At 40.8% G+C, this 23,110-nt stretch overlaps 1 protein-coding gene across 5 annotated transcripts in view; it reads right to left on the minus strand.

The window, feature by feature from the left end:
* ENOX1 (ecto-NOX disulfide-thiol exchanger 1) overlaps nt 1-23,110 on the minus strand; it is a 370,196-nt gene that overhangs the window by 338,244 nt on the left and 8,842 nt on the right. For 3 of the 5 annotated variants that reach the window (XM_083854596.1, XM_083854591.1, XM_083854595.1), the window contains exon 1: nt 16,216-16,273. The exons of 1 other annotated variant lie outside the window; for it this stretch is intronic. The gene's annotated coding sequence lies outside the window, so the exon portion shown is untranslated. Of the gene's footprint in view, nt 1-16,211; nt 16,274-23,110 lie in introns of those variants that run through there. One more of the 5 variants, XM_083854593.1, reaches the window with a different exon arrangement.

Genomic DNA, 23,110 nt, shown 5'->3' on the forward strand with positions numbered 1-23,110 from the left:
ATCCCTTAACTCTGCTTTTCCCTCCCTCAAGTCATTTTTCCTATTATTTTCAACTTTTTTTTTATTGATTAATAAAAAGCAGCTTTCCTGCTCTAGATAAGAGAATTCTCTCTACATTGAACAGGTTCGCCTGCTCTCAAGAACACTAACTGATAATTTTATTTTCTTTCACCAAATCTGCAGAGCTCTGGCCAAGCACTGACTTTTTCTCACCGAACTCCTCAATGATTTCAGAGAGCATGAGGATGACAGCAAGGCACACGCATAAAGTTCCAGTCCTACATTTGCAGAAGGATCTGCAATTAATTAACCAGAATGTCTCTGTCAACATTCATTCAAAAGAAGTAAAAAAGCAGCTCATCTTGGAAGGCTGCAGATCTGGAAAAAAAAAAAGGGTACATCTTCAGCTCCTCTAAATCCACTATCAAACAGGTTAGCATCCTTATTTAATAAGCTACACATGCATTCCCATCTGATGCGAGGGAATACATCTACACTGTCTACTTTAGGCATGTAACTCTGCTATGACTGAACCTTGTAATTGCAGGGCTCCTGCACACTGAGCAGATCCTCACGACACCCGAGGCAGGCAGTTCAGAGCCCAAGGGGTTGCACTACACATACTGCATAAGCTGCTAATTCTTACAGTTATGTTACATGCCCAGAGCGAGTCCATGTGCTCCCTCCACACATTTCAGCACAGCACCACACTTCATGCACACTGTACACACAAATTTGCTATTTCAGCCTTGCTGCCTCATTTCACTACCTGCACCTCCCTGAGTAAGAAAAATAAATCTGCCTATATATTATGCCTCTTTGGGCAACAGAAGACTTAAAGAGTTCCTGAGCAGAATGCACACAGAAATAAATAAAGAAATTATATTCATTTTCTTCGGCCCAGGAACCTGGAGACATGTCATGGAGATTTATTAGCCCTCTTAAGATAACTACTCAAGATACTGATGGAGTTGACAGTGCAATCTTGTCACTCTCTCGTCAGACCACTGCCAAACTCATGCACAGCAGAATGGCAGCTCCAGAGCAGTCTAGCCCTCCTAAAACATCCTATTCCTCTCCCAAGGTACACTTTATTAGTCTAGGGAAAAAAATAAGATCATCTATATTCCAAACAGTAGAGGTAAAACAGGAAAGCATGTATGGCAGAACATTTAAGGCATTACTAGACTGAGGAGAAAAGCTCATCTTTGTTGAGAAAGTAGTCATCTGTGTCCCCTTAAAGACAAAACCAGACATTTCCTTGTCATAAGTCCTCACAAAATGATTGGCTGATCACCTGCTGCCTTGCTGTACATCAAGCTAATTTTCCAGCAAGATTTGTTCACTTAGATTGCCCAAATGAAAGTCTGTCTTAAAATAAAAAAATAGTCTGTCGCAAATAACTCCCTAATCTGCCATCCCTTCAATAGGACTGAAGTGCTCTTCACAGGCATAGTACACAAGCATCTTGAATTAGCAGGGAACTATTTTTAAATACATGAAGGATAGGATACAAAATTAGTTTCATGGGGAATGAGAAGCTCAGAGATTATTTACTTTCCCTTAATTACTTTGACTCACCATTCATTGAGCTTTCCAATGGTACTACCTATTTCACACTCAAATTTTGATACTTAAGACAGGTGAGAATATTTCTTGAACATTTAAGATTATGGCTCTTAGCAGTATATAACCACATTTCTCAAACTGACTTACCTACTTTAAAAATAATTAAATATACTGAATGGCACAAATTTCCCTTTCTTTGGAACAACTGCTTCAGATTAAGGATCCATATATAAAGCAAAGCATTCTTTGTGCAAAAAAAGGAACATTCTGACAAATTGTAAAAAACTACTACACTTAAAGAGATGTGGGTAGCCTCTTATACAATCTTATATAATGTAAGGAGCAAAACAGAGATTATTATTAGAAAATTGCTTTTGAGAGCAAGGTGACAGGAAAGCCTACCCGAGCCCTGAACTCAGAAACTCTCTCAAGCTTCTCTCTTAAGAAACAAGAAACAAGAGAGTTTCTAAGCCTTTGAACAAAAAGAAATTAAGCATGGCCATACAGCACTGCTGGGCTACATCCACTACCTATCTTTGCTTCATATGATATGGGAACATTTCTATCACTTGCACAGGACACAAAAAAGGAAATCTAGAGTAGTCTACAATTCTATCCCTGTAGAAATAAATTAATTAGAATCTTTAGGACAGAGCCTCAAAATATAAAATATTGGGAAAGCAAGCAAAAGGGCTGAAGAGAGCAAAGAAAAGGAACACGATAGAGAAGACAGTGCATTAAGAGAAAAATAACACATCTGAAATAAAAAATAAATAGAGGGTGTGGTAAAAAGACATGGGACAGACAGGCATAAAGAAAAGGAGAAAGAAGGATTACAAAAATGAAAGAAGACAAAAAGTGATAGAGAGACAGGCATACAGAAGGGACCGTTTAAAATTTAAAAAAATTCAAAATCAACCAACCAGAAAAAGTCCATACAAACAAACAAACCAAACGAACTCCAACAAACAGCCACAGCTCTACATTCCTTCCCAAAAATTACTACAGAAACCAGAGCTGGAACAAAAGTAAGTGAAATTAATTTCATTGTCTAATGAAGTTTCATTTGATTTCATTTTAAGGTTCACCCCTGCTTCGATCAATCAGTGGGATTTTTTTGCCAGAAGCTCTCAGCTCCTGTGGGATTAAGGATGAGCTAAAGCAATGCCAGAATGATTTTTTGCACTGAGATACCTAAGATACTGCATATCATAGCATCAGCTCTGGATTTGTAAGGATGACTAGTCTTTACTAGGTAGGAAATTAAGAAGTAGAAAACCCATCAAGGTGCTACATATTACTGCCACCATGATTTGAAACAATGACTTCTGAGTTAGCAGAACGACTTAGAATGACTAAGCTGAGTTAGCAAGCAATTTATTAGGATTTATGCTATTTATTTAGAATTAGCAATTTATGCTATAAAGTACTAATAATTCCTCTATCAAGTAAGTCAAAGACTTACTCATCATTGAAAAAGAAAATAAATAAATAAACTATGGACTGGCAAAGGAATTAGCAAAGGAATCACCACAAAGTGGATTTTTGAAGGCTTTCTAGGAGAGCTGGTAGGAAGAAGCTTTGGGTTCCACTTCCCACCATTGGAAATATTGCACTGTTCCAACAAAACAACCATTGGAATGGAGAGAAAAAAACAGGAGAGACCCTCAAAAGAATTTATCAAATCACTTATTAGAATATAATGAATATTAACAAAAGACAGTACAAATGCTCTTGAGAACTAAGTATTCCTGGGGTTTGGATCTCTTCTTTTAGGCTGTTAAGGTTGCTAGGGAATTTCACAGTTAATGGTGTATTTCCATATGAATGTTTCAAGAAGGGGGAAGGGGTTGCAAAACTGAATCTTCAGCACAGAGTTTTCTTTGTGCTTTGGAGGGCAGAATCTGATGCTCTTGTTAAGCTGAAATAAGAAGCTTTCATATTAAATGACAGATTATCAAAGATTTTTAGTAGAAAAACATACACAGAAAATGCTGTATGATGCACTGTGACAAAGAACTTGCTTCTCTTACTATGGTTAGTAACAGTGCACCAGACGTGCCATTAGACACATGCTAAGGTCATCGAGTAGTCTGAAACAAGAGCAGCTTTGTTTTGATTTAACAGATAAAAGCAACAAGTTTATTTTGTTTTAAACAGACTGTATGTCCATTTTTCATAAACCATTTAGAAAGTACACTGCTGTGGGCTTCCCAGTGACAAATACATTGAGGCACCAGCGAGTGACAACGCACTTTGTACTCTTTGACATGGATGAAAGAATTCAATCCAACTTTTCCTTTTTCTATCTGGAAAGAGAAACATCTGGGGAAAATACTTTTTAACCCTACATCCTGGGAATGAATCTTAAATGATGCCCTGTCTGCAACTTAATCTGTTTCTTCTCCCTTTTCTTAGCTAACTTTGGGTGACATTGGTTAAGAGTGGCCAAAACTGGCAGAGGTCCCTTCATTTTAATAAAAGTAAGTGGATGATTAAAGGACAAAAATAATAAACATCCCATGGTTAAAATGGCAGGCACTCAACCTTGCATCAGAGTATCCACAGAGCCAAGGCCACTCAAGGAGAACCTGCAGAAAACAAGGTGAGGTCGGTTCCATGCTCAAAGCACCATTTATCTGGTTGTTTTCCCCATCCTTTAGTGTTCAAAACATCCCAACCCAAGCAACTCTTATTTATGCAAACATTCAATAAATACAGACATGCTTCCATTGGCAACTGCTATGACAGTTGAGCTTCACACCACAGTATTATCTTAATAAACTGGCTCTCAGCCCCAGGGTCTTTGTTCTCACATAAATGACCTACAGTTGGTCACCCTGGATCTTACACAAAGCATGACGAGCACAGAGGTTATATGAGCTAATTGCATAGTGACTGCAAAATAGAATGCTTTCTTCTCTTCAGACACGTGTTCTTTCTCTACTGAAAATGATTCAAGTTAATGACAGAACTATATCTCTGGATAACTCTATCATTAGTTAATGTTACCACCACATGAGCTTGTCTGCATGGCATTTGACAAAGAAATTCAAGTTAAACAGCCTCCTCCAGAATGAAGATAATATTGGATTAATTATGTAACTTGCTACATATTTGTAAAATGAAGATTAATTTCTCTTTTATAACCTTATTAAAATCCTACAGAATAAGAACCAGATTGTAATCTGTTATTGAAGTATAACACATAAATATCTTTTGAATTACTCAAAATTTAACTCTCTGGGGATCTGAATTTGGCCTCATACATCTTAAAAGAACAGTTGACTCATTACTCATGTAAACCTCCATGAACACATAATGCACAGGAACTAATTTGTTTTCTAGGAGAGTTCAACATTCTCTGCCAAAAGAACTCATATTGTGGTACTTCTAACATACTACGTTATTTTTATTGGTCTACATACTACTTTTACTACTAGTTATGGAGTAAACATCTGGAGAAAAACAGAAATTAGGGTCGAATGGACCCTTAGTCTTTTCCCCACATGCTTCCCAGAACTCAGGCAGCTTTCTTCCTTTGATTGAAGACAGCCACTGGAAACACTGCAAGAAGTCCACAAAGCATTTACTATTAAAAACACAAACCTCAGACTACCAAACTAATTTTGTAACATGATTATTCCTCCAACATGGTCCAAAACTGAAAGCATACAACTCAAAATACACAAAAACACAGTAGCTGAGTCGTAAGTCTCTAGACAAGAAGATCTACCATTATTTTAGTTTATTTTCAGGGGTGTCTTAACAACTTGGGATACAGCTACATAAGCTTTTTGAAGACAGATTAATTTTCTCTCTAGCTATGCTTGCTTCATGATAGTTTTGCACCAGCCAGGTCTGAACTTCAAGTTGTGTTAGCATGGGATCATGCATGACAAAGCGAATTTATGAAAATGTCTCAAGCCTAACTGTGCAACATGGAAAAATGCCCCACACTTAGCTGGACAGAGAAGAAAATTTTCAAGCCTGAACTATCCATGTTCAACTGCAAGAGTCTCACACAACTCAACTGCTATATATTCCACTCTTTTGACACAAACATGGGTAACAGACTGATCATCTGGATTTCAGCTTAAGTTGGGAAACCATGCTCCTTCTGACTGTCTCACTTCCTGTTATCCCACTCACTGTATGGCTTGGCGAGAATCACAAACAAAAAAAGCTGGAAACAACCATGCAACAGGATCAGTTGCATTCTTTTGAGGCAACACAGTTATAGCTATCAAATTCTTAAAGACTCCACCTGATAAAGCCCTATAGTGTTCTCATAGCCCATGTTAGGACCCCTCTGCATCCTTACCACTAGAAAAAAATTTCTAAACTTTTTCTTTCTTGCAACATATTCAGCCTATTACTTTTATTCTACTCACTGTGGGCATTGTAGCCTTTTTCCTTGTAGGTCAGACTTCTTCCTGTATTCCATCCTCACGTAAAACATTTAATCTTGCAATTCAGTTTTTACAGTTACTGAGACCTCCATCAATACTTTTCTCAGATACCTTATGTCAGTTCTTTGCAAGTCAGATGAAGAAGGTTTCCATCTCAACTGGAGCATCATAGGGCTGTAGCTGCTGGAAATCCTTCTGAAACCATCACTACGTGCCTTCCTAAGATTTCTGTTTCCCTGGGGAGTCTCTGGGGAATTTTTGTATTTATATAAAAATATAAAACAACTATACAATGCAGTATAAAAAGTCTTTACAGAAGTCACATTCAACTTCTGTTTAAACAAAGTTGCATTATTGAGGATCACAGAGTAGAGGCAAAAGTGAAAATAAGATCTTCCTTAGATGATGTCCATGACTAACAGAAGGAAGGAAGCATAAATACTCTCTTTTTTTCCAGCCAACTGCTAAACATACAGACGGTTCTCTCTCACCAAGATGAACTGAGCATCAGGACAAGCCTACCTCAGAAGCTCTCATTTCAATTTGTTTCTGCCACTACTACACTTGCTCCTCAGGCACTTACAGAATGCCTCCTTGTTGTACAGCCATCCTGTGGCATTCCTTAGAGACACGGCTGGGAGCATTACAAAGGTGTGCATTTTGTCTTGCATGGATGCTTCTAGCCACTTTCTGAACACTTTTCATATTCACTAAACACTTTACATTAACATAAGTGCTGTTTCTTTTAAGTTTGGGTTTTGAGTTTTGCATTACCCTTTTCCTTCATCGGTTTGACAGTGAACTAGGGAATTTAAATGTCTTTGAAAGGGCAGTACATACAGGCTTACATCTCACTCTATATTGCTCATTTTTTATTAGCATGAAAGGAGGTTTCTCACCAACTCTGAAGTCTTCATTAAAACATGAGTGGCTCTTGCTCTTTGCCCCCCCTGATAACAAAATGATTCCTCTACAACAAAATTACATTGAAGTGCTACTGAATCCCAGAACAGTGACTTCAGTGATCATCACAGTTGTACTTCAATGATGCAAAGGTTGTATCAAGCTTGAAGCTATGAAGGTTGAAGCTGCAGTTCAATGATGAAAGGGATCTCATCTTCAGGATTATCAAATTCAACCTTCTGCTTTCAACTGAATATTCAGTTTCATCGGGTAGTCTGTCTGACACTGGAGAATCAAAAGAAACTTATTTTCTTCATCATTTCAAGATGACCACTAGTCCTTTCTGTCTAACTACTCATGCAGCATTTATACTTGAGGTATAGAAGAATTGTTTGATTACAGTGGGTTGACTGACTTGCTTCGAATTACTCCCTCAATTCTTGGGCAAGATGAGCCTGAAAATTATTACTTTTATAATTTCTGTTTTATTTGTAGTATATAACACTGAACAGAATCAACTTTGTTAATGTGGAAAAGGTAAATACAGGTATCAGACCAGCAAGCTGGCCTTGTACAGATTTGCCCATCAGATATGCTGCCTACTTTCAGCTTTGAACAAACGAAGCCTGGTCTGACTGCGTAGGTCTCCCTTCTCTTCCTTCTCATCACTTTCCATGAAGAGTGGATTACATTAAGCAGCTACTCAGTTCTTTCATTATCAGCAAGGCTTCTTTTTCCTTTTCCCCAGAGATTTCATGCAGTTATATAACCTCCCTTAGTATTTTCCAAGAAAACTGAAAAAGAAATTCCAATTTTCCAGCCTCCTTTATTTAAAAAAATGCTAATCGTTTCCTTCATACGGTGGATTTACAGCTCCCTTCTCTTTTGTAAAGAAAACAATATAAACTAAATATAAACTACACATTACATCTGTTCTATAAAATGATACAGAAGTTAAGCAAACATCACAAAAAATAACTGAGAAACCCAACTAATGAAATACACACCATACCTGGTTTCACGTGTTTTTATGTAATAGTGTTAAACTCCCAGAACTGGCAAGAAACTGGGTAGCTAAGTAGATTGGCAACAGCACACTGAGGCTCTTGCCCAAGTTTTGCCCAAGGTCCCTCTAGGAACTGAAATGACATGCTCACTCACAGGCTGTCAATGAAATAAATGGTAATGGTTCTCTGGTTCATATGAAATGGGAGATTACACTGCAGAAAATGATTCATCAGCACAAATGGTATTTCCCCTTACTCTGAAGATATGAATAAATATGAACCAAAAAAATGGCCAAGGGTACCTTCATTTGCTAAAATGATATTAACCAGAGAGATGCTCATTTTAGGCAAACTAATGGAAAGACAACATATAGAAGATTCTAAATCAAATGTACTTTCCAGGATCTTTAAATCATCAGCTTTCTTATGGAACAGCCTGTCACCGGTACTTCCACTTAGGCTCTGCCTGAAGACAGTAGAACCCAGAAGTGCACGTGCATGGGAGGCACAAGGATGCATGAACAGACCACCCATTTACAGCTAGTAAATCCAGAGTGCTTGCTCACATCCGTACCTGCCAGCAGAGGACCACAGCCAGACTCTGATGTGTCTGTAACCATGCCACCCTCTGCTGCGATCTCAGCAGATTTCACTGGTAAGCAAAGGTCCCACCTTTGAGAAAAACTACAAACTAAGCAGATCACTTATTCAGAAAATGCAACTGTCTTCTGAGTCATGCCAATATCTATCACAAGTCATCAGAAGAGATTAATCCATGGACCTCTAACACCAAAATACCTCTACCACTGCAGAAGGAGAGGGAATGCTTCACTTGGTAGAAAATAGCAAGCTCTTACTCTATATACAGAGCAGCCACTGAATTAGGATATAACACAATTTCACAGAATGTCAGACCAGCAAAATATTAGGAAGCAATCTGCTGCTTTCAGATGAAACAAACTTATTTGTCATTGCTGAAATACTTCTTGTAAGGGCAGAAGAACCCGTGCTCGTTCTAAGAGCATATTCTCATTCTGGTTATTGCAATCCACCTCCCTAAATTCACCCCACGCCTTTATCAGCTCCTTCTATTTCATTTCTTCTTTGCTTCCCTGACAAAATGCCTCCTAAAAGGAATGAATAAATCTAAACAGAATTGTTAAAAATACTATTAAATACTCACTGCATTCTACCCCAGGCAGAGCTGTTATGTCCTGAAGCATTTTTACAGTGTGTGTAGGGCACAGGTCCCTTTAAAACCTACACAGAGACAAACTGCCATGCCAGAATAGTTGTTTGTTATCCACTCTGGACATGGAGAAACTGCTCCTGCACAAGTATTGTTAAGGTCCACTATACCAAATCCCACATCCTAAATGGTAACACTACATTAAAAGTATCTATATAAAAGCACTTTAAAGCCTCATTTAACTTAACTCCAAAAATAAAGATCTATTAACAGAAACAAGTTGTAATTAAGCTTACTGTTGACCTAGCTTCTTCCTGCAAAGAGGAGATAATAATCTTACATTTACACAGTACCTTTCAGTCTAAACCATCCCATCCAACAAGCCTGATCTTAGACACACTTACACAGAAGAGTGTTGTTAACATACGGTAACACAAATAATTCTCAGCAAACCAATATACGCAATTTGATTACCAGCACCTACCAAGCTTGATCCACCTGATCAATTGTATGGGGTCTATTTATCTGACATCCACTTACAAGCAAATTATCCTTCCCCCAAAAAACTGTCCGTCCCTCTAGCAAAAGCAATGCATTAGCAATCAACCTCAGTCTTAATCCTTATGTTCTGTCTGAAAAAGAAACCTTCATTTCATTCCTTCAGTTTCATTCCTTCAAAATGAACTTCTTCTCAGACCTACATCATCCACCTATCCACCAACTCCCAGAGACAAGCACCAGCAAGGGTTCAACCTGGTTTACCTCTCAGAGGATTTCTATATAAGAAATACACCTGGAGTGTATTAGGAGTGTACTGGTTTTTAAAAGACAGACCAATTTTTTTCACATTACACTGCACACAGAAGACCTATACCCATCTTCCACTACTTCAAAATACTCCTTAGTTGCACTGTCAAGTACTTAAACCAAAGGTCAGTCTCACCAACCAGCTCTACCCCAGATCAGCCTTCCCCTGTATGTGACACTCCTGCAGGATTACTGTTTTAATCATTAACATGCTAAGAAGGGTTATTCTGAATCACTTGTTTTTACCTTATGGTTACCAAAATAAGCCTTGTTTAAACAGTTGGCTGTCAGGTATCCATACAGCACAGCAGAGGGAAATCCACCTCCTCCTCTGCAATTGGCATGGCTGTTGGAAAACATTCCCTGATGATATCAGTCTGCACAACATTATTTTTTTCTGAATGCTTGCTTCGAGTAACATGAATTGCAATAAGCCAGCGTATTAACTTTGTTCCAGGAAAAGGTTCCACAAGAAAGCTGTCATTATACCTGGAACCTGCACATTCCCTGGCTAAGCCTTCTCCCAGTTAACATGGTTGATGGAGACATTTAAAGCAATGCACCCTTGGAAAGATCATCGCTATGTCTCTCCCTCTTTCTCAGTATCTTCCAGAAAACACACTCAAATGACAAAAAAATTGCTGCAGAAACTGTCAAGAAAGAGGAGGCTGTCACCTCTGTGCCCTCTACATCACCTGAGATGTGCATCTTTTCCAAAAGGGAAAACAAACAAATAACCCACAGCTGTTTACTAAAAAATCTACTGTAGATAATCCTTGTATATCCACCATCCCATCACTGACTCAACCTGAGCCCATATGATGACCCTGTTTGGAATCCTGCATTATTAAAAGCACAAAACCCAACTGTATCAGCACTGGAAACTAAGTCAAGGTTGGCTAGCCTGGGATCTGACCTCCTGTAAGCTACAGCTGAAACTATAACAAAACCGAAGCATGAAAAGGGGCTGTTAGGTCTTGTACTTCAGCTCTTTGAAAATACAGGATTGTCTTCTCCAGTACACCTGCCAACAATTTGCCTGCTCTTATTTTAAACATCTGAAAAGTTGTAGGGGGGCTTGCACTACATCCAGACTAATACAGGCTACAATGTATTTTTCTATTACTGACTTTGGCCCAGACTTCATCTTAAACTTTTATTTCCTCAATTTCTCCATTTAGTCCTAGGTATTCTCTCACATAAGGCAGGAAAAAAAATCGGACTGCTTTGACTAGAATACATTTCAAACACAGACATGTAATTAACCCATCTCCCCATATTCAGTACCAGACTAGTGATGTCTATTTTTAAATATTTCACTTCAAGCTAGTTCCTCCAGACCCGTGAGTATTTTGTTGCTCTCCTTTGAGCTTCAGTCAAATTGTCCATACCTTCCTGTTAAGAAGATAGTTTCCATATGTGTTCACAACAAATTCTTATAAAAAGGGAATCCCACCTCTTTGTTCACCCAAAAATGGTACTTTTTTCTTGACAGCTCAAGCACAAACCATGCTTTTCTGTAATTAAATCCCATTCCAGACTCATGTATTAATTCTAAATCCCTTCCAGCATCACTATCACCCACCAATAAATTCTTGATTTGATACCTTGCCCCAAGAGCTTGCCTTTTCTCCCTACTATCCTGGAGGAATTGTCCTGAAGGTTCTGTTTACTACAAAGCAAAGACATTAGTTTCAAAGGTTTTGCACTATTCAACAAAGCATTTAATTACATGCCTAACTTCCACCACTTTCTTAAATCCAGTTGATCTCAGCAAGTAGAGATGAGCTTAAGCACACACTTAAATAAAAGGTTGGGTGTGTGAGTCAGTACTCTGCTGAACCAAATCCTCAGTTGCTTTAATCACTTGGATGGTCTATTTTCTGTATTTGGCAAAAATTGACAGCTCAGTGATTTAAGGTAACAGGATTTTAAAAACAAAGCTTCAAGAGAGTCCAAACCCGGCATCATGCTTTTGTTCCTTTCTTAAAAGAAGAGGAGGAAATAAATACCTAAGTAAATATCCCCCAGTACAGTAATCATGAAGCCTGTAAGTTTAAACATGCAGTAAGTAACTCTATATTCTCATTACTTCAGTACCCAGTTTGAAAAATAATAATAAAAGAAAGCCTTGTGAAAAATTTAGAAAGACTCGTGTTTCTCAGCAAGATATGCAGCACATTCCCTGGTAGCTCATTAGCCATGGCCATCATCATGTGTTCAAAGAGAGAATAAAGCTCTGCATTTCTTAATTCTTGTCTCCTAAACACCTTTAAATAGAATGGGCATAACTCACTGTTCTGTTTAAGATGATCTTTAGTGGGGAGAAAGGAGAAGAAGGTCTCTGGTTTGGGTCATGGCTTGGCTGTTTCCACCAGCGGCCAACCCAAATTACGGCAAATGAAAGCTTTACATTCACCACCAGCAATGATTACAGTTGGTGTAAAAGGAGTTTCATTAAGAGTATTTAAAATGACTTCCAAATTATTTCCATTGTTTATACAAAGACTACTTCATGACCTTTCTCTTCCCCCTTGTTTTTGTTTGTGCTTTTTGTTTTCTTTGCCTTCTCTCATTCTGCTACCTGGCAAATACAGGGAGAGGCAAAGTAGGGACTGCAATTAGGCAGCCATATCAAGCTTCATCTGTGGACTACCTAATTGTAAGATTCAAGTTTTGGGAGTAGTGCCATCTGAGAAAGAAAAATTGGAAAATGACTACTTCCTCTCAATCCATAAAGCCTTCCAAAATTCAATTAGCATGTTCTAAACTAAACCATCCACACACGCTATAGCACTAAAATGTGTGATTTCAAATATAGACAAGAAAGGAGCTGCTCATAGATATTTATCAGAATTATAATACTCTCTGACCATTCCACTTCAACCCTTTTTATTCAAGTGGCATCTGCTGTAACCCTTTTGTACCTCAGTACTTGAGATGAACCAGGAAAATACCTACAGGCAATACAAATAAATTGTCTGTGAGTGCACATGGGATCTCTTAAAAAATGCTGTGAACCCCTAAGTCACTCAGAGAACACCCTTCCCATGCCTAGTGCAAATACTCTTGTTTAATAATGCATACATGACTAAGTTTGCTGTCTTCCCCACAGCAAATTTTTCTTGTGATTTTACAGTTTCCCAGACTGGAATAGTATTTTCCCTTTCACAGAATCACTGATGCAACCAGTAGGAAAACTACCTCTGTTTCAATCTACTGTGTGATGTCTGTAAATACTGCTGGATAGCGAAGACTTGTAGGTAAAACTCGGCAAACACGTTTTTGCTATTTTCTCCTGTAAAAGAGAGACAAAAGCATAGAAACTTCTCTGCTGCATTTTAGATACAACTACACTCCTGCTCCTACATATCCTCCTTTTCCTATGGAAACTCAGCATCTCCAGCAGCTTCCAAAGCACAAACACCTGCACCCGTCCCAGGTCTGATCTCCAGCTTGCACTAATGCATTTTCTCAGATAGATGGCAGTGCACAAAGTGCATCCCAGATAGATTCAGGGTCTAGATGCCATTTCAGTGCTCAGGCACTTTAACTAAGGGAATTACTGCATTATCAAAAGCACTTTTAGAAGGATGATGTCTTAGGACCCAATCCTGCTGCATGATGGTAGCACTGATTCCTTGGAGGGCTGAACTGGATGCCAAGAACGTAAACATGGCAAAGAGGCACTTAGGATTTTACTTTCCATTCCTAGGAGCCACAAAGGATCTTTCTTTCAATGCATTCTAATAAACACAGTTTTAAAACTCAAAGCTAAAGGAGGACTAACAACACAAAATCCAGAAAGATATTGGATGTTGGATACAGGAGATGATATATCTGATTTTCAAGGGTGCGTAATAGCACAGATTGAGAAACAGTCCTGCAATAAGAACAGACAACTCCAAATCATTCTTAATGGCAAAAATTCTTCTTAATTTTGTGCCCTCTTCATTCTAACAGACATTATTATTAAGAGACCAGAGTGAAATTTTAACAATTTAACTGCATTTACCCCAGCAAATCTTTCTCACAAAAGGAAAATACTAACAAAGCAGCTGAAACAAACAGCAGTGAATCTCCAAGCACAATTAATACTTCAGTATCTACTACTCGGGGATTTCAACATATAGCTATCATGATGTGGAAGCATCCACCACCGTTTTGTTTTCTGTTTGCAGTAGGGGGTTGCTAGGAAACAAAATACTATTGTCTGATTTCATGATCTATTGCCTGGTTTGCCTGGCAATAAAGTCTTCTAAATCTATTACCGGATTATTTTGTATTTTACAGTGAGATTAAGACTAACGTTAAAACACATGCACACAGAGAAGAGCAATAAAAAAATGCCTCAAAATTCAGGGGAAAGTATATATATATTCCAGGCTGAGGAAGACAAACTATACTGAGGAAAAATGAACTCAGGCAAGCTGGTGATATTTATATATGCACACACTCACACGTGTATCAGCGTTCCTCGACTGTATCTATAGTTTTGCTGACTTGTCAAAGACTCTCTCACTTCCAAGGATACAAAGCGTTCTCTTACTACTGGAGAGCTCCTGCACACTGCAAGTTCTGTAAATACCACATGCTGCAGAATGCCTGGTGCAGACAAGAACACACGCCACCATAATTTTTGTTTCTTGGAATTCAGATCTAGGTTGTTTCAGTGCTTTAATTTCTTTACACAGTCTTTTTTTTTTTTTTTTTCTTGTACATTTGGACAGAAAGAAGAGTCAGAGACAATTCCCTACTCTCACCCTCCCTCTTTGGTTGTAATACAAATAAATAAATTATCAAATAAAGAAATAAATAAAAGCACCAGGAAAAGTGATCTAAAATTGAAAGCCACAATAGCAAATTTCACGTACTTTTGACCATGGCAAGTCTTTGCAAAATGAGAGAATAAAAGATTACGAGAACCTGGAAAATGTGGGTGCCTACCAATGCATTCTCACAACATGACAGGAGACCTCAACTGCAAAAAACGATCAAACTTAAAAGCTGAGAGACAGATGAAGAGAGTTCAGCACAAAGTCATAGAGAAGAAGGTTTAAAATAAAAACTGCAGAGTAGTTATTACTCTTTTATGTATATCTACAATTTCACACCATGCACAACATGCACTATTTCAAAGTCTTTTCAACTTACTTATTAACGCCTATGCATTTTATCACTCTATTTTAAATTTGAGAAAAAAAGTGAATGAGGTTCATTGCAAAAAAACATCAAAGCTTTTGAGACGTTACAGCAGAACTCCCAGTGATAAGAGAAAAAAAAAAAGAACAACACACAACATAGAAATACACAGTTCATGAGAATGACCTGCAAGCTTCTTGCCTCTCCTGCTCAGAGACTAATTTATTCAACCTCTATAGTTTATGGTAGTTTCCCATCAAAAACTAGGAGCCCCCACCAAACCACATTTTGAATTAAAGAACAAAAGTGTAGAATGCAAGCAATCTTCTTCTACCCCAAACAACAGCGAGCTACTTCTAGCAATTAGATGAAAGCAGCAGAAGATGGACATGACCCAGAGCCAATCCCTCTCCTCACCGGGGTCGAACACGGCTGCTCCCCAGCTGATAACCCGCTACATTAACACGCTGCTGGTTACAAAACGGGGCACAGCTCTCGGTGCCACCGGGATCCTGTCACCTACAGCTGCACTGTTTTAAAACACTCTCTCAAGGAACGAGGAGAAACAGGAGAGGGATGGGACAGTCTCCTCCCGAGCTGCCACCAAAAAACTGTTCTGACAACTGCAGGGGGGCTGCCGGCGACCTGGCAGCCGCAGCCACCCCGCTCTTGGAGGGAAGGGGGGCAGCGGGAGGGCCCCGGCTCTGGGTGCGCTGCCCACGCCTGTGCCCCGGGGGAGGGAGGCTGCCCGGGAGCCCCGTTCCACCCGCGCTGCAGCACCGACTGCAATTAAAAAAAAAAAAAAAAAAAAGGGAAAGAAAAAAAAAAAAAAAAAAAAAAGGAAAATAATTAAATAAATAGCCTGCTAGCGGGAATGGGGAAAAAAAAAAAAAAAAAAAAAAAAAAAAGCGCAGCCTAAACAGGCGGACCCCAAAACAACAACAAACACCGGGCGCCCAGGAGAGCAAACTTTGTGAGTCACCGGGAAGAGCCGGTGCCCGGGGGGCGGCGGGGGCCCCGCGGGAGCGCAGCCGGAGCCGGAGCCGGGCGAGGCGAGCGCCGCCGGCGGGGCTGGGGCAGCGCGTCTCGCCCCGCTCCCGCCGCCCTCCCCTCCCCTCCCTCCTTCCCTCCCTCCGTCCCCGTCCCTCCGCAGCGCCGGGAGCCGCCGCGGGACGGCCGTACCTACCGACCTCCCGCTGCCGGTGCGGGGCCGCGGAGCCGCCGCCGCCCCCCGTTCGGCGGTGCCGAGCCCGGCGGCGCTGCAGCAGGCGGAGGACGCCCCGCGGCGGCGGCGGGGAGCGCGGGGCCGGCGTGCCCAGAGGCGGCGGCCACCGAGGTGCTTCTGCCCGTCCGGCCGTGTGAGCGAGCCTGTGTGTGCGTGTGTGTGTGCGCCGGGGAGGGATGCTGCAAGGGACCGAGGGAAAATTCTCCCCTCCTAGCAAAGCAAAGCCGCTGACAAATGGCAAGGCAGGTGTGCAGGGGAGGCAAGGCTCCCGAAGGAGGAGGAGGAAGAGGAGGAGGAGGAGGGAAGGGGAGAGGGGCGGTGAGGAGGGCGGGGAGCGCACAGCCGTCACGGCGGCCCGGGGACAGCGGCCCCGCCGGGGAGGTGCCGGGCGCGGCCCCCGGGGCGGGCGCTGGGGCCGCACGGAGCCGGTGAAGCCCCGCCGGAGCCGCGGGGAGCGCTGCCCGCTCCGCCGGAGGGGCGGGAACAGCGCTGGGGGGGCGGCTGGGCGGCGGGAACGGGCCCTGCGGAGCCGCGGGGGCGGGAGCGGGGCGAGCTCCGGGCACCCCCAGCTGAGCATCCTGCCGCAAGTTTTCCCCGAGGTCTCCCCCACCTCAAACGCCCCTTGTGCTCCGCACAGCAGCCTGTGCAGCTTGATGAGCTGCACCCCATCCGACGGGATCGGCGCTTCCTTTGGGAATCTTCCCGTGAGGAGTAGTTGCATACCTACCCCTTAAGCCATGGCTTTGAACCAGCACCTTTTAGGGAACCCCCTTATCTAGAGGGTCTGGTTTTTTGCTTATTCATCTCCTGAGCAGGAGACAACCCTCAAGTGTGGCAAGAGCACCTAACCTCGCCTGTCCATCCTGCCCCGGGGCCGGTGGCCGAGGACAGCTCTTCCCAGGACAAAGCGCTGGGCCCAGGGGTGCCCAGGGCAGCAACAAGTGCCTCCCCAGAGCCCAGCGCTGCTCCCAGAGAGGCCGCTCAGCGCCTCGTCTCAGCAGAGGGTTAAGGAAGGCTTTTGCAGCTGCACTTCTGCTCCCAAGGACAGCGCTGCCTAATCTGAACTCTTCCTGCTACTTGAAAGGAAAAAAACCTGCATCTTTCCCGGCCTGAATTACCATCCAGGGCTGCTGTAAGCAGTCCCTTTCCTCTGTAGGGACGGTTGTGATTCGGTGCCGGAGAAAGCCTGTGTATGCTCATTTACTGTGTGTTTCAGCACACTTCTAGGTGACCATTAGTTGGCAAGTGAAGAGTGGCTGTGGCTGAAAGGTGGCAACTAACATCAGGTGTTAAATATTGCACACAGCAACTATGATTTCTCATGGTAGGCAGAAAGTCTGATTGAAAGATCTCCTGCCTATTTTATTTTTTTTTTTCTACAGCACTTCTTTCACCGAAGCAGTATGGAATTACATCCACAGGTGTTGGGCTAATTATGTATGCTCACCAGCCCATCAGTTTGGGTCTACCAGTGAGCACACTTATGCAACAGAAGCAATTTCCACGCCACTGGGCTCATCTGATTTAAACAATACTGGCTTGTGTTGCCTCTGTGTGTAGTTTTTTTTCCCTTGGCTGGCAGGGTTAGTGTCACAGCTTTAGTTTGAGAAGTGACAACAAATAATACTGACACATATTATACCAAGCAACACAAGGACACACATGGAGGACAAAATAAGGAAATTATTGCACTGATTTAGGTAAGGAGCAAGAGTCACTCTCGATCCAGCTGTGCAGATGTGGATTACTTATTTACTGACTGGTTCTTGCTTTGCTTTTTAGTGGTAGATAGCTGAATAAAGAAAAAGTTGCTGAAGAATTTCTGTTAAATGTAGCCCTGATGAAAGTAAGACATAATTATAGCTTGGGAATCCTCTTCTAAGTTATTTACAGTAAAACACATCTTTTCAGTCTTTTAAAGCCCAGGCCCTAAGCTTGTTCAGCCCTAAGCAAGCAGCTTTTGAAAAACACACAGGAATTCTGTAAGGAAATTCACGCACAATTTGTATTTCACCTGTAGTTTAAACCAGCTTGCAAAATCAAGGACTAGTTAAAAAAACCCACACAAACTTCAGGGCCTGAATATATTTCTGAACTGTATTGCCTTTGGCTGTGTTAAATTTGCTTCTTCATCTCTTTCTCCTAACACTGAATGCAATTGTACTTAGAAACACTCACAGATAACAACACAGCAAGGTTTAACTACACTCCTCTTATCAGTTGAATAAACTTTGGTTGATGTAAAACAGGTAAAAAAAATATTTTTGCCAGTATTGGTCTCATTTGTTGTAACTGAATGAAACATGAACACACTTGTTAAGGTTATTTAATTATTGCAATTTAGGGTTGTCCCCTCCTTTCTGGCCACAGAAGTGCCTGGACAAGTGCAAGCACACAAACACAGATGCACAAATCTGCAGAAGAAGATGTTACTGTCTTTACTGTATTTCACTAACACGTTCAGCATTTATTTTTTATCTGCAGGTTAGTACAGAGATGCGTTCCAGCCAAGACCTCACTTTGTTATGCTCTGAATAGCTCTTGGGAAGTTGCTGGCTTGACCCTGGAGACTTTATAGTCTAATATTTTAATAACTGAAGGATTATTTTTTTTAATTTAAAAAAGGACTCATTTTAGCTGTCGCATAAGCATGCATTATATCCCAAGACTTCAATCAGAGCTGCACAGACATATCTGAGAGCACAATTAGGCCCTCTGGACCTTTTAAAGCTTCAAAAATAGTCATGTGTAATTCCTTCTTCTGTGGATCCTGCAAGCTTTAAGAGAATTTTTGAAAGCTGTAAATTCCTATTTATCCACTAAGAGGCTCACGGGCAATCTTCCCCTAATGGAAATAGAACTGTAAAGCTGAAACATTAATATATACAATATGATACATTAGGCAGGGAGACTCTTCAGAGCCAACAAGAGGGCACAGGGGCCGTGCTGTGACAGAGCCACAGCCAAGCAGGTTCACTCCACTTTCTTCACTTCCTGCATGCAGGGTTCACTATCTGACTTAGTATCATTGGTGCTGCACAGTTATCTCTTTAAAAATAAATAAATAAATAAATAAATAAAAAATCTGACCTTTGAATCCCTGCTCTGCATTGGCTGGCAGCCGATGCTGGCGAATCAGAGAGCACAGTTTGGTCTAAAAGCAAGACAGCAATTCTTCAATAACTGTGCTGTTAATATGCAAATCTCAGCCCTCTGCCAACTGTAATCTCCCACCTCTGATTGGCTTCAGTGATGAAAAAGATCCAGGTTATTTGTTAGCAGGGAAAATATGCTCTTCAGGTTCCCCCTTAAGATGAACCATTATAAAGCCTCGAGAACATGCAGGCTAATGACAAACAACAACAAAGAAAGACAAAGAGAAGCCAAGAAAATGGGATTAGAAACATAGTAAAAGAGAAAACTGCATTTAAAATTTTTCCTGATTCCTTTTTCTCCTCCCCCGGGAGTTTTGCCAGTGACTGCAGATGGGCCATTTTTGTGGGGTTTTTTTCAACCCTTGCTTTCTACATATGATGTTGTACTCAAGTTTACAGCAGAAGACTTGAATTTGTTCTGAGAACATAATTTCTGTACTGGAAAGCATGCATGTGTCTGTCTTGCCTGAGTCAGCTTTGTTGGCTGGCAAACAGAATACTAGGAGGCAGTGTATCAACATGTATTGATAAATATCTTGATACCAAAAATGGAACAGAGCAATTGAGCAACAAGCATTCCATGGTTCAACCCTTCAAAGGTCATTGCAAAAACCAGCCACCAATATCTGCACCAATATTGGTTTATTCTTCACAGAAGGCCAGACTTAGCTAACCTCTGAATTTAGCAGAATGTTTTCTGTAAGAAATGAGCTGATGGGAATGTTCATGCCAACTAAACTGTTGAGACAAACAGTTCATTTTCCATCAGTGTCCAATACAGCATACAAGAGTAAGGTGTGTTCTCCATTACATGGTATTAAAATTAAACAATTCTACCAATTCTGGTAGTGTTAAATTCTGAGGAACCTTTGGAGAGATGGGTTGGGCTTAGGAGTCTCCAAAGCATGTGTGCAGCCACTGTGCTCCACCATCTTTGGCTTTATTTTGTGAATTTTCCTTTATTCTTGCAATTCACCTTTCCTGAAACATAACACGGTGCATTGTATTCACTCCTGTACAGATGAAGCCAGCTCTCCTGCTTACTGCTCTGAGGCTGGAGATGAGAGCAAATTGGTTATTTCTCAGATCAATGTATCTGGGCTGAAATAGTGTTCCCAGTAAAGGCAGTATTAATTTTATCATCTATTTTGTCACAACTGGGATTTTGCTTCTCAGGCCTGGCAGCAGAGTGTTTTTGTTTAAAATTGATTTTAATTTCCCAATAAGATGAAGAAGGCCAGGTGCTGTTAGTGTTCAGTGAGTGACTCTTTTATTTCCTCAGGCTTTTCACCAAGGGGGAGCTAGGTAATTTTTCTGTGGGTAGACAATCCATCTGACTAAAAAGAATCAGAGTTCTGAGAAGTGCGGTAATCTTGCCTGTTTCCCACAAAGCAGGTAAAGCAGCTCCTTGTACAAATTACTAGACAAAAAGTGAAGCACACGCACCTCTGGGGAACCTGTGGTGAGAGTGTGATAGGGTTACCTGCCTGCAAGTCCTTGAATACCTGGGAAGGATGGAGGGCTAAGCTCAGAGAGGGTTTCACACAGGGCTTTTGATTAACTTGGCACAAAGAGAGATGCTGTAAAAAATAGAGAGCTATGCCACAAAGCTACTTTCCTTTTCTGTCTCACACATTTCAGATACAAAGATAATGGGAACAGCCCAAAGAAATGCAGGCAGATATCTGAAACTAAAGGTTAGAAGGAAAAGATTTTGACAAGAAACATGTAGGCTTCCCACAGCAAAGGTCAGATAGTGATCTCCATGCAAATTAATGCCACTTCAGCTATTATAAAAGAACTTCAGTATTTCAGTTTCAGAAAAAGTCTGAAAAATGCATTATGCAATCCATTTATTCTGTCGGGGATTTTTCCTTTGTGATATGACTATCTCTTTCAAATATATATAAGGATTCTCATTCAGTAAGTAATAATAAAGGTTGGAAATAATTAACCCTTAAATGTGTTCTCCCTGGTCGTGGTTTAGGGAAGAAGGGGAGAAAAAAAACCTCTACATGCTTCAGCAAGCAGAGCTGCAAGCACGTCCAACCAGATAATTGACACAGCCGTTGAGCCAGCACAGTGTTAACTCTGTTTTAAGCTTCCTCAAATCATCTAGCTTTAGAAACCATGTAACTTAATTGGATTGCTACAGACCTGACAGCTCCCCGTGTACCGTATGCTAACGGATTGCATCGCTGCCGTATGATCGGCTACATGAGCTCATGCTGCCAGTCCTGGGAACTGCCACTGGCCCTGAAGCTTGGTTTTCATCTTACAATTGCTATCAGAAAATGAAAACAACTGTGTTCCTCTCCTAAGTGTGAAAAATTAAATCTAGGAGAATTCAAAATCACATCGTACAGGAAGCAGGATATTTGAGCCAAAGCTCACATCATTGGTCACATAGATGATCTTCCACCCTATGGCCAGTTCCATTGAAACTCCAGTTACCTCAAAGAGGCTTCTCAGAATAGTCACTCTGACTTAGATAAGGAAAAGTCTGCTGAACGAGGTTTTTATAATCCCACATGAAAAAATATGAAGACAGTTCACAAGGCAACACCATATACGCCCAAGTAAACTCAGAAACAGTGTGTCAATACAAGCAGACTGACAAATTCAAAAATGCAGTTTCAGTTTCCTCACTAATTAAGCAAAACTAAGAATATTTGTAAGCTGTAGATGTCCCCAAGGTGCAAGTCACAGGTAGGTGCCAAATCATCATCAAAGTCTGTGAGAATTAAGATACCTCTCTGCCTTTTAAGTCAGAACACACCTCCCTGGGATCAGAGATTTTTCAAAAGAGAAGATAGGTATTTTGACCTTTATTCTGTCTCTTTGCTGCTGATCTCATGAATGCGTACTATATTTTGTCACTCTTCTACCTATTTTGTACTGTTTATTTAGAAGTTACTCCAAACAGGCTTGTTCTTAATTCTTATCCAGATGATATTGCCCCATCAGGAGAAGGGGATGTACTCAAAGCACAGACTTGTTCAATTTTTCTCATGTCGATGTCAATAAATACTGAGTTAAGTAGGTACTGATTATTTTGTGGGCAAATATCTGTTTTTTCAACAACAGCACAGGTAATTTTCAAAACAGACAAATGTAAACATTCTGCAAGATTCAATTTCAGTAGGCTAGTCCTGATTTTTGCTCTTGGGGGATGGGGGAGGAAGGTTTGTTGTTGTTTGATTTTTTCTTAAACTGTCCATAATGACATCTTTGCAGAAAATGATGTATAAAGTTACTATGTCCAGACACTCTTCTCTGAGGGCACTATCACCATTTTTTCCTCAACTGTCCCTCTTTTTTTTGCCTTAGGTGATAAGTAGTCCTTGTGCAACCCTATCAGGATTTATGTCTGTTAAAGGATTATTTTTCCCAAAGTAGACCATTCTTCAAGTCAAAGACTCAGCCTAACCTACCTTGCCTTCGAAGATCTCCCTAAGTGGGACTATAAACTCCTTCTACTGTTCATTGTCATAACCACATCACTATTCAAAGTTTCTACAAGCCATTAACTGTCTGTATAATCCATCCACATTTTCCATGTATACTTCCATCGAATAATCCTTAATTCAAGCAGCTCTCACCCTAACATTGTACTTTGATGTTGTAAAAGTCTAGATTTTTATTAGAAGGAGATATTCTGTTTTGGTTTTTTTCCTTAGTTCAGCCATCACTCTATAATA

This window comes from Zosterops lateralis, assembly GCF_965231275.1.
Source record: "Zosterops lateralis genome assembly, chromosome: 2".
Classification (NCBI taxonomy): Eukaryota; Metazoa; Chordata; class Aves; order Passeriformes; family Zosteropidae; genus Zosterops; species Zosterops lateralis.